The 20309-nt window shown below is 33.4% G+C and overlaps 1 pseudogene; it reads right to left on the reverse strand.

The window, feature by feature from the left end:
* Positions 1–289: 289 nt before the first annotated feature.
* On the reverse strand, positions 290–9285 carry LOC121245534 (annotated as a pseudogene).
* Positions 9286–20309: the final 11024 nt, after the last annotated feature.

The raw sequence follows: 20309 nt of genomic DNA on the forward strand, positions 1-20309 counted from the left end.
AAAATAAGTCTCTATAATAATAAGAACGCAGTAATAAGCAGTACTGCTCTGCTGCAATATAAGCATCCAATAGCTCAGCCTGGCGCCCACAACATCTCAATGAGGTTATCCTTGATCCGAGATCAATCTTGAATAAACCAATTCCGGGATAAGGCTCATAGAAGAACGTAAAGAGTAGACAAGTAAACTTAACTTTCTTCTACTTATCTAGAATTCCCTAACAAAGATATACACAACAGAAGATAATTGAAGACATATCAAGCAATATAATATATAACACCTGTGTTAATGGAGGTCAAAACATCATCCAATGTTATACTTCAGAAAAAGAGACGAATCTGGATCCCAAAAAAACGAAGCATAGTATGTGAGACATATATCACTTTGGAATAAACAATCTACCTAACAACCCCAAGCTGGCAAGCCATGAGAGTTTTTGGAATATCAAAAAAGAAATGGAAATTAGTGGTTTAGACTCAGCCATGAGTGTTGACGCCTCCCAAACCAAGTTCTTGGGCAGGGCCGGTGAAGTCGCGAGCTTGGAAGGCGGCGGTCTGATGTTCCTAATGGTGGAAATGTTGCCGCCCAGAAGGGAAGCTCCTGTAAGGCAAGTTGTGTTTTTTGCATAAATCTGCACAATAGGAGAGATATTCCTCAGCTGGCCCGAGGTAATCGTGGAACAAATGGTGCTCGAGCTGGAACTGCAATCCGCCAAAGAACCAATCCATCCAAGACGAGCAAGCAATATCCAGAGTCCCTCCCGTCTGCTTCTCAAACCAATCATTCCACTAGTAGTCCGAATAGACGTCAGCAGAAATGGTTCAGACAGAATGAATGTGTTGGATTGCTGTTTACAACAAACTGGCACCACGAACATCCTCTCTCTGGCCAATTGGGTAGGCATGACACCAGGAGAGGAAACCAGGTCCAAAATACAGAATCCAAAAATGTTTAGTGCTCTCTGAGGGATCTTTCTCCTAGAAACAATAACAAGAAGTCTGGATGAACAAGTTTGACTTCCAACACACATAACAGGATAAAATGTGTAGTGCTGGTAGCGACTAGGAATCTAGCAGAGGGTCAAAATCCAGCTTTCTTCCATAAAAGGAGGTGTCATGAATGAAAGAATTTTGTGGAGACGGCAAAGACGGGAATGTGTTGGAGATCGGGATCGTGATCGAGCTATTGCAGGCAATGTGGTGGTGCATTATGCGTCCATTTCACCAAGCAATGCTGATACCAGTTAAGCAGTTCCCGCAAGGATCTGCGCAACTTTGTTGTATCCGGGCTTGACATTACTTGTGTAATGCCCAGAATCATGACCTTATATGCACTCTTACCCAGAGGAAACCCAAACATACCACAAAATAAATGAACCAAAACGCTCTCGGACTCAACACCTAAACAACAAGGGAAGCATGAAGCAACGGATAAAAGGGAGTACAGAGTCCCGTGCCCTTTCTTCTCAAACAAACCCTGTTTCGCAACTCGGAGGCAAGCTTTCTGTAATCCCTGGAACCTCGAGACCTTGAAATCTTGAGGTAATACCCAGTGAAAACTGGTCTAGGTATTTCCATGCCGTTCCAGGATGATACGCCGTGAAAGCGTCGGTGACATCCTGGCCAGCCAGATTGAGGGAGGAGCGTCGCCACCAGGGTGATCCTTAACCCAATCAGAGACATTGTAACCTTACCTGAATAGAGATCACAAGTCCTAGCCTCTTGTGCTCCATGAGTCTGTCGGCGGTGATGTATTCTTCTTGTCCTCCATTTTTGTAGAATATTCGAATCGAAAACAAGAATATATATATGTATGTATAAAGAAACCCAAGTGAAAACTATATACAGAGAGATTTAATAACAGAGACAAACAAATTAATCAAGAAAACCCTTTCAAGAAGCGAAAAGAAAGAGTCTTTCTTTGCGATCTATGGGGTTGGTTTTGTTTTTTGAAGATCAAAACCAACAGCCCATTGTCAGGGACAACCCTTGATTAGGTTTTGGTTTTTGAGTCTCTTCCCTCTCTCTCTATCTGTCCGTCTTTTTTTCCCGTGTGGAGGAGTACAGATGTTAAGAATGCTTCTAGTTCTGTGGCTAAATATAGAGAGTACAGCGAAGAGAGGAGAGGTTCAGAGCGAGCACGCGGTTAAGCGTCCCGCATGCAGTGGTTTTATCAAAACCCACGACCAAGTTGGGATGTAGAAAAAAGAACAATTCGGTGCAGCGTCGGGTTGTGAAAGTCCACGGAAATAACCTCTGGCTTTCTTAAAAGATGGCTTTCTTCGTTGTTCACCTCCGTGGACCCGCGATGGAAAGCATTTTGACGACTAAAACGAGGGAAATATGGTATTACTGTAAACCGGCTCCAGGTGAATGAAATGCATCTCTTTTCGGGAAATGCGCACAGCTCACATGTTAGCACCGGTATAGAATGCCAGCCAAACAAGGTACTAAAGCTTTCCCATTCATTTTTTATTTTTTTTGTTTGAAAATGTACCAAAAGTCATTACTTTTTTTTTTTAATGTACGAGGGGCATCCTCAATAATTCATAATTTTTTCTTTTTTGAAGAGGAAAGTTTGGATGGATTTTTTAGTGAAATTTACTTACAATTTAATTTTGTTTTAAATCTTGGTTGTATCAAAAAATTATTTTTCCTTGAATTTTAAGTGTTGAACTTAGGATTCTAAATAAAAATCCAATTTGAAATTCCTTATAAATTTGTCTTAAGTTTGTTTAGGAGATTCTTTCAAGGAAAAAGTTTATACAGTCATATGGTATAAAATTTCTCGAACTCTCTTTAAAAAATAGATTAAATTTAAAATTCATATTATAAACCTAATTTTTTATAATAAAATTATTTTTTTAATAAAATACGTGAAAATTAACATACTCTAACATTATATCTTATTATATCCAATATTATTTTTTTTAATTGATAATATGTACCTTAAGAAATGAATCTAAAGAAAGAGATTAACAAATGAATGAATACTCTCAATTATTCATCTCATCATTATAATTTTTACAAATTTTCATATAAAATATAATAAAAATTTACTTTTCAAATCTAAATAATAATAATATTAAAATAATATTCTAACATATTTAATTCAAATTTCAACATTCATCTCATCTCACTATAAACCTAACCTTAATTTAAAAAAAAAAATTAACTCAAAAGTATGCTAACAACAAGTGGCTTTCTTAAATGAACATCCTTTTCATCCATCTAACTAAAAAAAAATCTCTCTTTTATTTTCTTTTATTAATCTTGTCACTTTCTGATTTAAAATTCACTTATCTTTTACCACTTGTGCGGTTATATATGCTTATACTTTTGACAAAAATATCAAGTATGACGTGCTAATGTTTTAGTCTCTTTCAACTTTGGAATTTCTAATATAGTGTAATGAGTTCTTTTTACTAAAGATAGTGATAATGAGTTATAGGTAGAGAATTACAATATCTTTCATGCTTTTTTTTTTTTCAAAATGGATATAATTATTAATTGCCCCTTATCCTATAATATCGCAAATCTTAAACTCGTGCCTTGAAATAAATTAGAAGATAAATCTTTTAGTCATAAAGATATTATTAAAAGTAAATTTATAAACTAATGTAGCTTGATATATTATGTCAGATTGTAAAGTTACTTTTATTATAAAAGATTACTGATCATGTAAAATCACATCAATTTGTGAGTTTACTTATATAATCTCTTTGTATTAATTGCAGTTCTCAAATGAGAAACACAACAAAAGTAATGTTGCCAATTTAATTAATTTTTTAATAGTGAACCTTACTTTTTTAAAAAATTAAATTGTTTATATTTTATTAAAATTTAATAAAGTTGTAATTATGATGGGTTGAGAGTATTCATTCATTTGTCCACTATTAAAACACCGCGTAATCATTTTGAAAAAGAATATGGTCCACTTTTAAAAATTAATTTTTTCATGTGCGTTCATATTTTATTCACTTTTTTTAAAGCGATTACGCGACAGTTGCATATTTATAGTTGTAAATTTTTTACGATACGCGACGATTACACATTCACGATTGCAAATATTTTTCTCTTTTTTTAATGCAAAACTAATTGAGAGCATCAAAGCTAATAAAGTATTTTCCTATTTAATCTAGCAATTAAAAAAGATATTTCCCATCTTCCTATGAAAACTATTTCAAGTTTTTCAATTTTTATGTTTCATTTTGTGCAGGAAGATACAACTATTTTAAGACTTTTATACAGTTCTTTCCATAAAATATTATTTTTGAATTTAATAATCAAAACAATAATATTTTATTGTAAAACAGTTTTGTGTATATTTTTATTGTCAATTTAGTTAGAACTTTTTTTTTTTTATGCAATTTTAGAATTAAGCATTTTCGAATATGGTAATCGGTAATCGGCACTGATATCACTCTCAAATCTCATGCCCGTTAAATACTACTTGCCAAAAAAAAAAAACCTAGCCGATATTTTTAATTTCTTTGAATGAATAAAATAGCAAGTCTAATATTAGTAAGTGAATAATAAGGATATTGGCATCATATTACTTGCCATAATTAATATTGTTAATAGATTATCTGTTTTTTTTTTCTTGACAATAAAAGGGCTAGAGGGGGCGACTAGAGATGACTTTTCTATTAGGACATGACCATAATAACACCCAACCGCTAGGGAGTCAAATAGGAGGGGTCTAGACGGCGAGAATTGTAGGTGCTCCCTACAAGTCGAATTTACATCATAGCCTGACCCCAGCCCCATGGGGCATCAATGATCCATGAGCCAACGAGTAACCAATATCTTGAACGCTTCCTATTACTAGATTCGACTTCAGGACCTTGTGCTCACTGCCAAACTCATAGATTACTAAGTCCACCCTCAGTGGTAGCTAACCGGGTCTTTACTAGTGGAAAGCATTTTTCCAACTTTTGTTTCCAAATATTTTGGATGGAAAATAAAATAATAAATAAAAAAAAATAAAAAAAGAAAGAAAAAGACAACAAAATTACATTTCTAAAAATGATGTTCTTAGAAATAGACAATAAATGAAAAGAAAATTATGATGAATAAAATGAGCACAAATATGTTAATGTCGAAAAAATAGCACACAGCAGAATGAGAGAATGATGAGGTTGTACGGTGTCAGTTCGTACATCAATAGCGTAATAGAAGTAAATACAGGAAAATAAAGAGATTGAGCACACATTTACATAGTTCAACATAATGCCTACATCCACAAGCATTTGGAGAGAGGAAATCCATTATAATATGTTTTTTTTACAATCTCTAGTCACTCATTTCTCATTATACAATAGAAATCGGCGATCTATTTGCTATAGGAGATATTCACATAGAGCTCTCATTGTGAGGTTAAGAGCTGAAGAAGTAGTCCAGTCGAAGCCACCCTCCTCGTCTAGTGTAGTGAGAAACTAGCAGATTTGAAAAACTCTATTTTTCCACACTTATGAATGTATACATTGTTGTGTTTATATAAGTTGCTGGTTAAACAAAAGTCCTAATCTATTGATTCTGTTCTAGCTATCGTTGAGTATTTAAAATTCAAACTACAATCACTAACTTAAAATTTATAATTCAAATACAAGATCACCATTCCTACTCCTACGTTGTAGAACTATTTCAGCAGTTGTTGAGTCTGTTGAGAGTTGTTCGCCAATCGCCCCCTCATCTCAGGGGAATATCTCGGATAAGATTGGAAGACAACAATCTGAATCGAGTAGCTGCTAGTGGTTTGGTGATAAGATCCGCTAGTTGATCTCGGCTAGAGATGAATTGAACTAGGATCTTTTTATTTGCGACAAGATCACGTACGAAGTGGAAATCTATTTCAATGTGCTTTGTTCGTGCGTGAAATACAAGGTTTGCATCAAATAAGTCGCTCCGATATTGTCGCACCATAACACTGGAGGATTAACCATCTGAAGTCCAAGTTCTAACGTGAGAGATATGTAACACTGAAGTTCCACAGCAGTGTTTGCCAGAGTTTACTCTGCTTCAGTGCTGCTTCTTGCCACTGTGTTCTGTTGTTTGCAGCTCCAAGAGACTGGATTCTATCCAAGGAGAATGCAGTAAGCACTGACCGATCGTCTATCATCACGGTCACTGCAAGTCGGCATCCAAGAAGGCTTGAAACTGTAGTGAATTTTGAGTTGAAATGAATAGACCATGCAAACCATGTGTTTTAAGAATCTGGAATTCTTTTACTATCTGCCATGCGACACTTTTAGTTTATGCATGATTGCTTACCCGATGAATGGAGTAAGCAAATTCAGCCTTGTGAAGATATTGCACTCTCCAACTATACTCCGATATAGAATGGATCCTCAAAGTCACCTTCATCATTTACGGATAGATGCGAGGTAGTGGCAATAGGAGTAACACACGGTTTCAACGATCCATTTTAGACCGCTTCAATAGATCGACTACATTTTGTGCTGTGTCAATAAATTCCATCCACAAATGTAGAGCTTCAACTCCATAAATAAGATAAATTTCCCAGATCTTTGACTGCAAACTCTGTGTAATTAGTAATTAATTGGTTGACAAGTTGTGTATCCGATACAGTAATAATTATTCATCTACGTAGATGAGGAAGAATATATATGAGATTGAGAACGATAGATGAATAAAGAAGAATCAGCCTTACTGTCAACAAAGCCAAGCTGCAGGAGAGCATCTGCAAGCCAGAAAACCACTGTCTGGGGGCTTGGCGCAGACCATACAAAGAACGTTTAAGTTTACACAAATGATTTGGATATTGTGGGTGTTGGAATCCTAGAGGTTGAACCATAAAAACCTCTTCATGTAGTGACCAGTGTAAAGCGTTTTGTATATCGATCTGACGAAGGCACCACCCTCTAGAGACCGCAATCGATAGTACAAGACAGACAGTTTCTGTTTGATTACGGGCTGTAAGTTTCATGATAGTCAACACCGTGTTGTTGATGGTATCCCTTGGCACCAGTCGCACTTTGTAGCACTCGACACTACCATCGGCACGTCGCTTGATTTTAAAGATCCATCTGTAGCCGACGACTTAGCATGAGGATCAGGAGGAACTAATTCCCATATATGGTTTTTGAGTAACGCATCAAACTCCAAATTCATGGTAGCACCAATGAAAGTGCTTTCCTGCTTTAGTATAGCAGGAAGGTTCATGGTTTCTTGTGTTACTGCAGTGAGTAATGCTCTGGGAAGAGGATGGAAGATACTGCCATCGGTATTTGTTTAGGTTTCCTGATTTATTATTGGACCGTGTAGTCATGGCATGTGTATTCTGCATCTGGTTGTATTGAACTAGAGGTCTCATTGGTCACTTACTGACTGTCACTTGGAGGAACATGAAGCTGACTGGACGTAGGAGCCTCAACTTGGGGATGAACCGATACCGATGGTGGTGCACAAATTGGTAGAGGTGGTGATGCAGTTTGCAAGGTACCTACAGACGATAAATAGGAGAAGAAAAAGGAGCAGCAGTGATGGAAGTTGATAAGGAAACTGTATTAGAAGTGTCGTTGGATTCAATAGTAGGTGGCTTTTCACACGGAAAGGATTTTTCATCAAAGATAACGTGACGGGAGACATAGATTTTACTTGTTGCGAGATTCAAATATTTATAGCCATGATGATTTAGACTGTATCCTATGAAATGCATGTTTTGGATCGGAAGCCGATTTTGTGTTTATTGAAGGGACATAAGTAGGCAGCATGCACACTCAAATTTTTAGAAAGTGATAATCTGGTTTACGTTGGAAGACAATTTGAATGGCGACTTATTTTGTAAGATAGGCGTAGGAAACCGATTTATCAAATAAGCGGCTGTAAGAAAAGCATCTTCCCAGAATTGTTTGAGGTAGACGTGAATGTGATAGCATAGATAAACCAATTTCTACAATTTGTTTATGTCTCCGTTCAGTTGCACCCATCTGTTGATGGGTGTGGGCAAGCAATTCTATGTTGATACCAGTATTTTTAAAATGAGTCGTTAATGCACGAAACTCACCCCCAATCGGATTGGAACTTTTTATTTTTCACTCAAAGAGTCATTCACGTAAGACTAAAATTGAAAAAAAAAAAGAGCAACATCAGACTTTAAGTTGAGTGGGAAAAGTCACAAAAATTTAGTGCAATCATCTAAAAGGAGACATAATAACGACAATCAGAGTTGGAAAGAACAAATGCTGGACCCCATACGTCACTATAACTAAATCAATAGGGAACTTGGAGTTGTGATGATGGATCTAAATGGGAGAGCACGACTTTTAGCATTTTGGCCATCGGAGCACACTGGATGTCTTTATTTGCAACAGGAAAGGTGAAGGCTGACACAGCTTGTGAACGATAGGAGGAGAAGCATGACCGAGACGTTGATGCCACAACTGGTAGGAAGCACGAATTGCAGAGAATAATGAGGGTGAAGAGAGGCCGCTGAGCAACTAACGAATATAATCCATCTTTAAAAAACCCTTCGATGAAGGAGTCTCCCCAAGTCATCCTTAACAACAAAAAAAATCATGGTGAAACTCAAAGTAAACATTATTGTTTTGACAAAATTGTTGGACGGAAACTAAGTTTTTTTGGATTTTAGAACGAGTAAAACTTGATTTATGATGAATGGTTTGCAGAAACAGAAAGAGAGGTAGAACTAATTTTAGAAATTCGCAAACCTGCACCATTGCCTACATGTATTTGATCAGCACCATCATAATCTTCATTCCGCAAATTGAGGTTGGCTATATCGTTGGTGAGGTGATGAGTTGCACTAGTGTCAGGGTGCCAATCAGGTGCAGATGATGAAGAACTCGAAGCCACCAATGCTAATGTATTGCGCTAATCAATATTTGCAGCGTAGGTGATGTCAAACTGATGAAAGCATTTTTTTGCTGTGTGGCTGGTTTGCCACAGACTTGACAAATAATAGCATTGCGAGTGGACTGACTGCGTCCAGAAAAATGAAGTTGTTGAGAGTTATCACAAAAACCTCGCCCCCTGTAATTACCACAACCATGGAAAGAATTTGGGTGATTCTGTCAAGTAGCTACATTGACATATGCCTATGTAATGGCTGATTAGTATGAGACAAGTGTGACTCTGTTGTCAGAAGGAGAGAGTAAACTTCTTCTAGAGTAACAAGATCCTTGCGAGCAGAAATAGTAGTGATAAAGGGATCATAGTCATGATCGAGACCAACAAGGGTTGTGATTATCTCATCACATGCAAGTGGTTGACCATCAATGACAAGTTCATCAGTGTAACGTATCTGCATAAAATAATCATAGCAGAGGGGCACCCTTGTGAGCAGTAGCAAGATCAGTACGTACCGAATAATACGAGCTCATGATTGAGGAGGAAGGATGCTTCCAGGGCGTGCCATACACTAGCAGAAGTCGTGTGAGAAACAACTTGTACTAAGATGGTCTCAGTAATAGTAGAGAAAAGAATAGTAAGAACAATAGCGTCTTGACATAGCCAGTGTTCATAGAGAGCGTTGGATGGTAGAGATGACGTTGGTTTCAGAATTGACAACTTGGAGTTGAGTAGAAGGGATGGTGTGGTGCCGTCAGTGTAGCCTAAGAGTCCTTGGCCACGAAAAAAAGGTAAAAGTTGAACTTTCCAGACAGGATAATTTTCACGGGAAGCTTGGTGACGTTGATGGTCGATGGGGTAATAAGAGATGGAACAGTAGTAGGAGAGGTGTCTAACATAGTTGAGGAAGGATAGGACATGGAAGGACGTGGGTAGTTGAGGAAGGAAAGGACATGGAAGGACGTGGGTCAAATGGCTCAATTTGATACCATGTAGAATACAAGATAACTAGCAGATTTGAAAAACTCTATTTTCCACACTTATGAACTATACATTGCTGTGTTTATATAAGTTGCTGGTATAACAAAAGTCCTAATATATTGTTTCTGTTCTAGCTATCGTTGAGTATTTAAAATTCAAACTACAATCACTAACTTAAAAATTTATAATTCAAATACAGGATCACCATATCCTACTCCTACTTTGTAGGAACTACTTCAGCAGTTGTTGAGTCTGTTGAGAGTTGTTTGCCAATATCTAGTTTGATCCTTTTTTATCTTGACCTTGTGAGTTGTGAAGGATGATAGTTTTATTTCACTTCTCGTTGGCATGCCTAACTTACTTTTCTTCTTTTATCATTTTTCTCTTATTTTTCGTCTCGTCCTTCTTTTCCACACTTTCTCTTCCCTTATCTCTTCGTTATCTCTCATTCTTTTGTCTTCTAGCGGTGACTCTTTAATGGGCTGGACTGATTTGAGCTCGATCATTATTCAATTTATATATGGTCATTGGTCATGTTACGAGTCAATTACCGAAGATTCAATGTCGATCTTATAGTCAAATTACTGCATATTATCAAATTTTCAACCACTTTTGAAAAAGTTAGAAAAAGAAAATCTCAGTTCCTTCCTTTTTGAAAAATTAAACGGGTGTAGAACTCACATTTTCTTTTTTCACCACTTCCCTCCCACCAAACGCACAAAAAATAATATTTTAAATAAAATGATTAATACAGTTTTTAAATGAGCAATTTTGCATATTTTTTTTTTAAAAAATTAACAATTTTGATACTCATAAAAAAACTCACTTTTTAATGATTGGTCCAACTTTTTTTTTCATACCATAATTTACACATCTTAACATTGTCTCGAGTATTATTTTATTCGGATTATCATTATTTTTAACTATTTTTTCTCCTTTTACATTTAATTTCCATTTCTCTTGACTCTCTTCCCAAGTTAGGATTAAAATCAAGGGAGTCAACTAGGCTTAAAGGTTTTTTGGGGGTCATTATTAATAAAAAGAACATTTGAGGATATTAAAAACATGTATTTAAAATTTTTTGAAAAAATTAAATAAATATAGATAAAAATTACTATTGGAGCATTTATTTTATGCACATGATGTGGCATCATGTAGACTATATATTTCCTCAAATAAATGTTAAGAACAATTAACTAGAAGTAACCACATAGTGAGTGTAAAATGTACACTGCTATAATGACTTATCTCTAATATTACTCAAAAAATTACCAAAAACATCTCCAATTTTTCCATAAATTTTAGGGGGGCCCTCTTTAGTCCCCTTAGAGACATCTCTGCATACAGCCATAAATAATTCATAGAGTCGGATGAAAGGGCATTATTGTGGGTGCGTTTCTGCAAGAATAAATGTCAGACAAGGTCTTGAGTTTTTAGGCTGCTTTTGTTACCAAAATCAGTTAATTTTGAGTTAAGTATAATTTTTATTTTTTATTTTTTAAGATTTAAAAAATTAAATATTTTTATATTTTATGTTAAAATTTAAAAAAATTATAATGATAAGTTGAGATAAATTGAGATGATTTTAAGTTCCAAACGAAGCCTAAACAAACAAAACTTGATTACGCACTACTAGCTTGAATTCGACACATTTACACCCCTATTTTTTTGTGTGATTTATGAGTCAAGATTCTCACAACATGCCTCTCAAACATAATCCTTTTTTCTTCTCAAGTGCTTTTCATAATCTCATAAAGTTACATTCTAAATTATCAAGTCTTAGCAATATACGTCCTTGTCTAGGATTTCATTATTAAAATCAACGTTTTATAATTCAAAGTACTTTTAAAAAAATTTCTCAAAGTTTTATGAGTATAGAAATTGGCTCGTCTAAAAAATTATAGAGAAATTTACTCCCACCGAATTCTTCTACCAAATTCCTCCCGAGTGATGTGGCTACCACCATGTAAAAAAAAAAAAAAAACACAATTGGTGGAAAATAATGGCATCATCAAATCTCAGTCACCATCGTGGGAGAGTGAGGAAGGCGGGAAGGGAGCTGGAAATGGAGCTATGCCGCACTGCTTCAAGAATGGAGCCTTGATTTTCAGACAGGATGATTGGTTTTATAAAGAAATGAGGGAGGAGGAGGGATGAGAGTGCCTTGGCTTGGCTTCAGAATGGTGCCTTGGTTTTCATAATGGTGCCTTGCATGTTGAAAAATGGAGGGAAGGGGAGGAAGATAAAAGATATTTATAATCGTGAATTGTGTAACTGCTGCTTAATTTTTTTAAAAAAATGAATAAAATATCGGATCTATATGAAAAAAATTAATTTTTTAATAATAATTTTTTTAAAATAATTATGTAATATTTACATACTTTATAATTATATATAGAATTATTCAAAAAAAATGAGAGAGAAGTTTGAGAGCCTTGGATTAGGTTTTAAACGGGTGCGAGAGATAGGAACGGTGCCTCATTTCTTTTTTTTTTTTTTTTTTTTTTTAAATTAATGGCTGCCATGTGGCTTTTGCCACATCATTGTAGGCATTCAGTGGAAAAATTCGGTGGCATTTTGAAAATTTTGGAGAGCACATAACGGTTATAATCTTGAGTATTGCAACGGCCATCGAATTTTCCCAATAGAAATTACTCTCTCTGATTTTTTCCTATATGGCCCAAAAATTTATTTAATTTCTATTTATCACATATTTACTATGATGTGGTCCCTTTAAAAGTAATTTCATTGTCTCCAACAATTCTTTCAATTTGATAAGTAAATTAAAAAAAAAAATCTTAAAACTAAAATTAAATTTGTGAAATAATAAACTTTTAATATGGACTCAAAATTGTTGATTATATGATATTAAGTTTCTTAATATGGAACTCAATGAAACAAACACTAGAATAATCATTTAAGATTGATAGTTTGTATGAAAAAATATTTGAGAACTTGTATTCTTAGATTTCATTAAGCAAGAAAAATTTTATTTTAAGTCTCAATTGTAGTATTATATATTTAATATGGCATTAAAATATCTAAATTTTATATGAAACTTGTATAAACTACCTTAAATAGTAAATACTATAATGAAATATGATTTTAATGAAAAACCACCTGTTAGTTTTTATTAAAAAAAGATTTTTAGTACTTTTGGTATTTTAAATGGTTTGTCGTTTAAATAATTGAATTATAAAATTATTTAAAAATATTATATCAATAAGTATGATTAAAAACAAGCGGATACATAATGAAGAATAATAATGCTATTAATATTAAAAAAAAAATTTTTCATTAGTTACTATTCATTATCTTATATCTTATATTTTATAAAAATACACTTATACCTTTTAAAAATATTCTCATATCTTATAAAAATAAATTATATATAAAATATAAATAATAATAATCCATAAAATTTCTGTAAAGAAACCCACTTTACATGTGCATTTCATGCTAAGTCACTTTTGTTGAACCCTTTTTCTTTCTTCCAGGTGGAAGGACAAGTCCTGTTTGGCTTAAGAGAAACAAGAGAATCATTAAAGTTTGTAAACCTGAAGAAATTAAGAATGGCCATGTTGCCGATGCAGCACAAAGTCCCATCCCATTCCATCCCTGTTTGAAAAATCCAGGCGAGACAGGAAATCCGTACACCCAAGTGAGCTGGAATTTTTTTATTTTTAATTTTAATTTTAATTAATGGGATATTCCTTTGGAAAAGATTATCTCTCGCCATGTGTATTGCTTTGAACAGGCGTAGATATTTTCAGAGACCGCGTCAAATCGCACTTCGCAGGACGCGTATTAGTGGCATGACGATCTCTTGGATATTTTCTCAGAGTGCTGGGCCCCATCCACCATTCTTATCTTTTAGGTCCATTTTGATGTCTTGTTCCTACTTACTTCCCCCATGACTTTACTAACAGAGAATCAGATATTTATGTATTAAATATTATTTTTAATTATATTTATTGATGTGATATATTTTCAATAATACTATGTATTAAATATTAGATGGTTACCTTTACAATGTATTGTATGCTAAGTAAAGAGATATAGGTAGCGTATTCGTCGACGAAACCTTCTTCGAAGTTGGAGAAAAATCTTAGACTTTGCTCGCACCCTATACTCATATACAAGTCACGATAGATACGGTACGTAGGATGACTTTTCTTTAAACAAAAAATGATAGACATACTATCTTTTTTTTTTTTTTTTTTTTAACTTTTTATATTATTATATTTTAAATGATAGACATTTTATAAAATAATTTCAATTTATATAAATTCTTTCGTTTTAAAATATAATTGTATAAAATTATTAAAAAATGATACATTATCATCACTCTTCTTTAAATCACTAACTTTTTTATCTAATTATTACAATTTTTTAAACTGTCAAATAAAACATGAAAAGTAATACTATTTTTCGTAATAATTTTTTTTATTTTATAATATTTTATTTAATTTTTTTTCTCATTTCATAAACTTAATAAAATATTTTAATATTATTAATAGATATACTGAAATATTTTAAATATCCAAACGAGTTTTCAATGAATTGTTACACACGTATATATACATACACGAGAAATGTTTGGTTTGTACAAATTATACAAAAAGAAATTTGTAGATTAAAAAATTTAATGTGATGTATTAAGTCTACCTTATAATTAAAAGTTTTACAACATGACATACTCTTTAATTTATTATAAGATCATCTCCAAACAAATGTAACACTTTTAAACGTTTACAATTTACATGCATCTATACGTGTATATACATGATAGGAGGCAATGACAAACTGCACGAGTTTTATGGAACAGATATTTTGAGGAGAAGTTTCGGGAAGTTTCGGAAACACGCCGGCTGCTGGTCCATATTGCAGGCTAAGCATATATATTAAGGTTCGGTCAAGGAGAAATGAACGGCTTGGTCAACATCAGAAGAAGCTCCGATCTAGATCTACTGATCTAGTCCTCTCTTTGACAAGTATGCTATGCACCCGGCCATGCATGTCAATTGCCACCTACTTCAACATGAGTCTGCATGCATTGGATCCATATGATCTTGACGTACGTACGTACATGGTTACTGCGCGCAAAACTAAAGGTCGTTTCTAATTAATTAAATTGGGTTTAAATCAAGTTATTTTAATAATTAATAAGGACGTGATCAATCCATATTCCATAGCTGTTCATGTGTTGAACCTAAAGGTGTTGAAGATAATGTCAATACAAATCTGTCTCATTTTCGGACCGACACTAGGTTTGGAGGATCTCTTCAAAGATACTAAATACTAATAAAATAATTTAAGTTAATATATTTTATGAGATTTAAAAAAAAAATTAAAAATATTATAAAATTAAAATAATATTACTAAAATATAATTTTTTAATATAATTTTTGTTTTAAAATTTAAAAGAGTTAAATTATTTTTATATTTTATTTAGAAGTTTAGAAAAGTTATAATGATTAAGTAATGATTAATTGAAAAAATTAAAAATTTGAAATTGAAAAGTGTTTATGTTTATGGTGTTTGAGTATTGAAATGAGATGAGATGAAATTAGATAAGTTTGAAGTACTTTACTTTCCAAACCAAGCCTAGAGATTTTAAATTTTTAAGGACCTATATAATGTTATAATGGCAATATTAAGGCCTCGTTTGATACAAAACGGTTTCATCTCATCTCATCTCATTACTACAATTTTTTTAAATTTATATATAAAATATATAAATAATTCAACCTTTTCAAATCTCAAAATATTAATATTAAAAAAATAATATTTTAACAATATTTTATTCAACTCATCTAAAATCATCTCATCCCATCTTACTATCCAAACCAGCTTAATACTTAAGTTTAATAACAAAACTTAATAATTGTTTTTCTCAATATAAGAAAAGGTGCAGAAATGAGAAGCACAAACAAATTGTTAAATGTCAATTAGGATGAAGCAGTAAACAAAAGAAGGTAGCCATTGGAGTCATTTCTTGTGTTCAAGAGCAGCAGAAGATTGCACTGGTCATCAATCTATGTTTTATATATATTTTGTTACTTTTCAACTCAATCCCTGAATTCTTACTTTGTCTTGTCTATCTCTTTATTGTCTGTCTAGTACCTTGGTAAGACCCATTTGCAGGAGAGCGTTAAGGGCAGTTAGATTGTCGAATCGGGATAAGGATGTTAGCTTTAGACACTGAAGTATGAAGGACTGTGTTGACTGGAAACAAAATGAGTAGAATGTTTAGATCGAATTCAACTATTAGTTCCAAGTCGTCGGTACCACCTGACATTGTTAATGAAGAAGATTGTACTTTTGAAGAAACTTCTCCAAGTGATTTCAACCAATGAAATATCCCAAAATTGATTCAAACTCTATTTGTCGAACCTCTTGGGTTCAATCTACTTTTAAAACTTCTTTTAATGTTAGAACGGTTGAACAAACCTATGCTATTTCAAAATCCTAAGAAAAATGCTACATGTTTACTAAAGTCTTGATTCAAGATTTTTTGAAAAAATGCTACAAATACTTGCATATTGGTTCTGTTCAAATTGCTGTCAAACCTTTAACAAGGAAAGACATCAACGCATCTATTATACTTTATTTACGAGATGCTAGATTCAACAAGTTTGAAACTAGTATTTTTGGAATGATTCAATCCTCTTTGTTTGGAGGACCAGTTCATTTCGATTGTTTTCCAGATTTAGCTCTTACTTTGGATGATAATAACATTGTCAAAGTTTTAACTTCGAATATTTTAACATCTGGCTATGACATGCTAGAAGAAAGCAAACCACTTGCTCTTGTTTATCAGATTTACTATCGTCTTTTAAAAATGAATTTAAATCCAAAAGTTATTTCAAAACCAACTGCAAGAAAGACTCTCTTGATCTAGAGTTCTATCCCAGATGCGAACATTCAAGTTCCAAAGATAATTTATTGGAAATATATTTCTATTCCCAATGAATGAACTTTAGAACATGAAGTTCCTCCTATTAAAAGTGTTTCAGATGATTGTGTTTTGGACTACATCCAACAATATTTGGATGAAACTGTTAAAATTAGTTTTGATCAAGCACCCAGCTTAAGAATAAATTTTTTTGCTTGATCTAGATCTTCCTTTGTTGGTTCTGTTTCTGACAATCTAGTAAGAAGATATCAAAATCTCAAACAATTTCTGGAAGATTCAATTAAAACAGCCCAACTGATTAATCCTTTTTAAAATTGAAAGGAATTTCAACATTCTCTCAGGTTACTTCTGCTTATTATTCTACCAAGAATGCCGAAACATCTAAGGATAAGTTCGTAAAGGAATAAACTAATAAAGAAGAAGATACTTCATCTTTATCTCCCACAGCTTCGGATATGGCTGCTCCTGTTGCACCTATTCATCACAGCCTTACTGTGATAAATAGGTCTTTTGAGTTTGATTTAGTTGCTCTTGTTAATAAATATAGTTCAAAAGAAAACCATGATGAGTGAAAGGCCTATCATGCTACTTTTTCTGTTTCAGAAAAATTACGTGTTAAAAGAAAATGGAAAGAAAAGATGAATGACCTGCAAAGGCACATACTTTTCTTAGATGTTGTTGAAAACTATTATGTTGTCATTCTGAAACAAATTGTTTCGCAAGACTCTTCTGAACAAATAGTTTGCTTCCATTCTGGAGTCTGGAACCCTACACAGAGTAATTATAGTACTATTAAAAAAGAATTTTATCTATAGTACTATGTATCTCTAAATTTCAAAGTGATTTACTTAATAAGAAGTTCTTATTAAGAATTGATTGCAAAAGTGCTAAGTATGTCTTAGAAAAAATATTGAAAACATTGCATCAAAACATATTTTTGCACGATGGCAGGCTATTTTAAGTATTTTTATTTTGATATTGAATATATCAAATGATCCAATAATTCTATTCATGATTTTCTTATCCATGAATTATTGCAGACACTAAACCATAAGCAAGAAAAAAGGAAAAGAAAACAAACAATTGCTCCACCCCCATCCCTGACAGAAAACTCATCAAGAATGAACTTGTTTCACCTGTTGAAATTGCCAATAGGTTCACTACCCTTGGCAAAGTCCTTCAACCTACTTCTTTTGCTTCAATTGTTTCTACCCATATGATCCAAACGCCAAACCATTGCTTCAGCACCTATTACTCAATATTTATTCACAAGTCCAAAATTGAGTATATACGGAAGATGCATTTAACCAATCTTTTACATGAACCAAATCGGTCTGTGTATACAAACCCTTTTAAAATTGCTTCATCCTACTTTTCCCCTGGTTTTCACTAGATTCCTGAGATTTCACAAAAAGTCTTCAATTTATTCCAGCCTCTTAGTCCAAACTGATTCAATTGTCATAAAACTCATTTATGACAAAATTGATAAAACAAATTGATCTACCACAGTACTTATATTCTTCGTGTCATAACAGAAGAAGATTGGGGAACCAACCCCTTTACTTCTAAAAGACTTGCTAATACATATATTTCTTATAACTATTATGACTACATCAATGCTTGGAACAGATTCATGTTTTTCCAAGTTCCTAATATAAGTCATTCCTGATTTCTCTATTTTGATAAAAAGTTTAAAGGAAAACTACCCTTCTGGTTTCTCACATGGTGGAGCCAGTTTGGTCCTATTTTTGAAAACTTTTCTGATCCATTACTCAGAGCATTCAAATGTTTTTCCAATGCTGTTTGTCCTAAACTGGAACAGACATATAGCCAAGTTTCCTTACTGTCTCCATTTCTACAAATGGTATAAGAATCATTGGATCATGAAATGGAATTATGAGAGAAATGGTGATATCTTAGTCCGTTATGTTTTCACAAAATGGTGGGATATGTTTCCCTATACCCAAAACATTATTGATTATGTGATCAGAGATTTTTCATAAACTGCACTAGATCTGCAGAATAAATAAGAATTCCCTACTATCACACATGGTTCTCTTGTTTTAACTGGATATCCTTAAATCCAGACACCTGTTTCACTAACTGCTTCACAAAGAGAGAAAGCAACTAGCGCTTCTTCACCAAGAAATCCTCAAAATCCAAAAGAAGACCAATGTTCTTGAAGGATTAAGAAAAATGATTTAATTCAACTCTTTAAAAGATCATTAGAAAATGACAATTCTGATGAAGATAAAAAATCAGAGGCATCATCAGAAGCCTCAGTGGCTGATCCCTACTCAAATATTTTTAGACATGATTCCGAAGGAACCCTAAGATTATCTGACGAGAAATGATACATTGCTCCATTACCGACACTACCAGACGAAGGAAGACTGCTGTCTCTTAGACTGACTAGTACTTTCTGTCAAAGATGCACATTGCTTTATGTCAAAACAGATGCTCCTGCAAGACACGCTAAGAAAGTAATATAAAGACATCATGATTTTACTTTCACGTGAATGAACATTCTCAATTACTATTCACTCACGGGCTCTATTTTACTGTTTCAATTATTGTAAAAGGCGACCCCTTCATCTATAAAAGGGGCACCTCTAATTCAAAGAAGGCAGGCTTAATTCCTCTACTTCTTTCAGAATTTACCTTCCTTCTCTTCTTCGACATACCCTTCTCCACCTGTTCTTCTATAAGTTTAAACTTGTAATTTCAAGCTTGTAATTTTATTAAGCTTATATTTCAATACAAATTGTTATTTATTTATTTTTTGTATTTCGCATACATGCATATGGTCGGTTCTATCGCCTGCTCTTAATTGTGCATACTTTTATCTATTATTTCTTTCATTTCCTGCTTTATCCATATTCTTATTTCCAGTTACATTCCATTGTCTTTGTGGTATCAATAATATATATATATATATATATTGTTTCTCCTTCTTTCTTTCTTCAACACTATCCTACTATTCAAGTAATTAGAGAAAATAGTTGAAATAAATATTAAAAAATATTTAAACGATAAATAAATAAATAAATTAATGTTTAGTATATTGAAAAAACAATATGATAAAAAAACAAGTTCTAGTTAAATTATTTAGATAGGAGCTTTTACATTTTCCACTGGGAATGCTATAATTTCCTCTCTGATTGCTCCCTGCTTTTCTGGTACTAGACCTGATGTAGAGAGAGAGGCCTTGGGGGCTTGGGCTACAAAATTTTGTTGAGAATTGGGGCTGCAAAGAGTACTCATGAAGGGGATGCACTTCAGATAGTCTCAGCCCAGAAAAGGTTAAAGAAAATTGGGGGTGAAGTTGGGCTAGCTTTAGTTGAAGAAACAATGAGGTTTTAAGGAATGGATGGTATCCCACATCGAAAGGAAAAGGCTGAGCAATGGAGCGGCCCACAAACTGGGAAAAGGAAGGCGTGAAGTTAAAAACAAGACATCATTGATACCTATGAAGTTTTTTCTTTGAGTTTTGTTACATACAATTATTTTTATATTTTTATGTAATTGGTTAAAATAATTATTTTATAATTAAAAAAAATAACGTAGTCAATTACATC

This window comes from Juglans microcarpa x Juglans regia, unplaced genomic scaffold (genome assembly GCF_004785595.1).
Source record: "Juglans microcarpa x Juglans regia isolate MS1-56 unplaced genomic scaffold, Jm3101_v1.0 JmScfU0052, whole genome shotgun sequence".
NCBI classification, from domain to species: domain Eukaryota; kingdom Viridiplantae; phylum Streptophyta; class Magnoliopsida; order Fagales; family Juglandaceae; genus Juglans; species Juglans microcarpa x Juglans regia.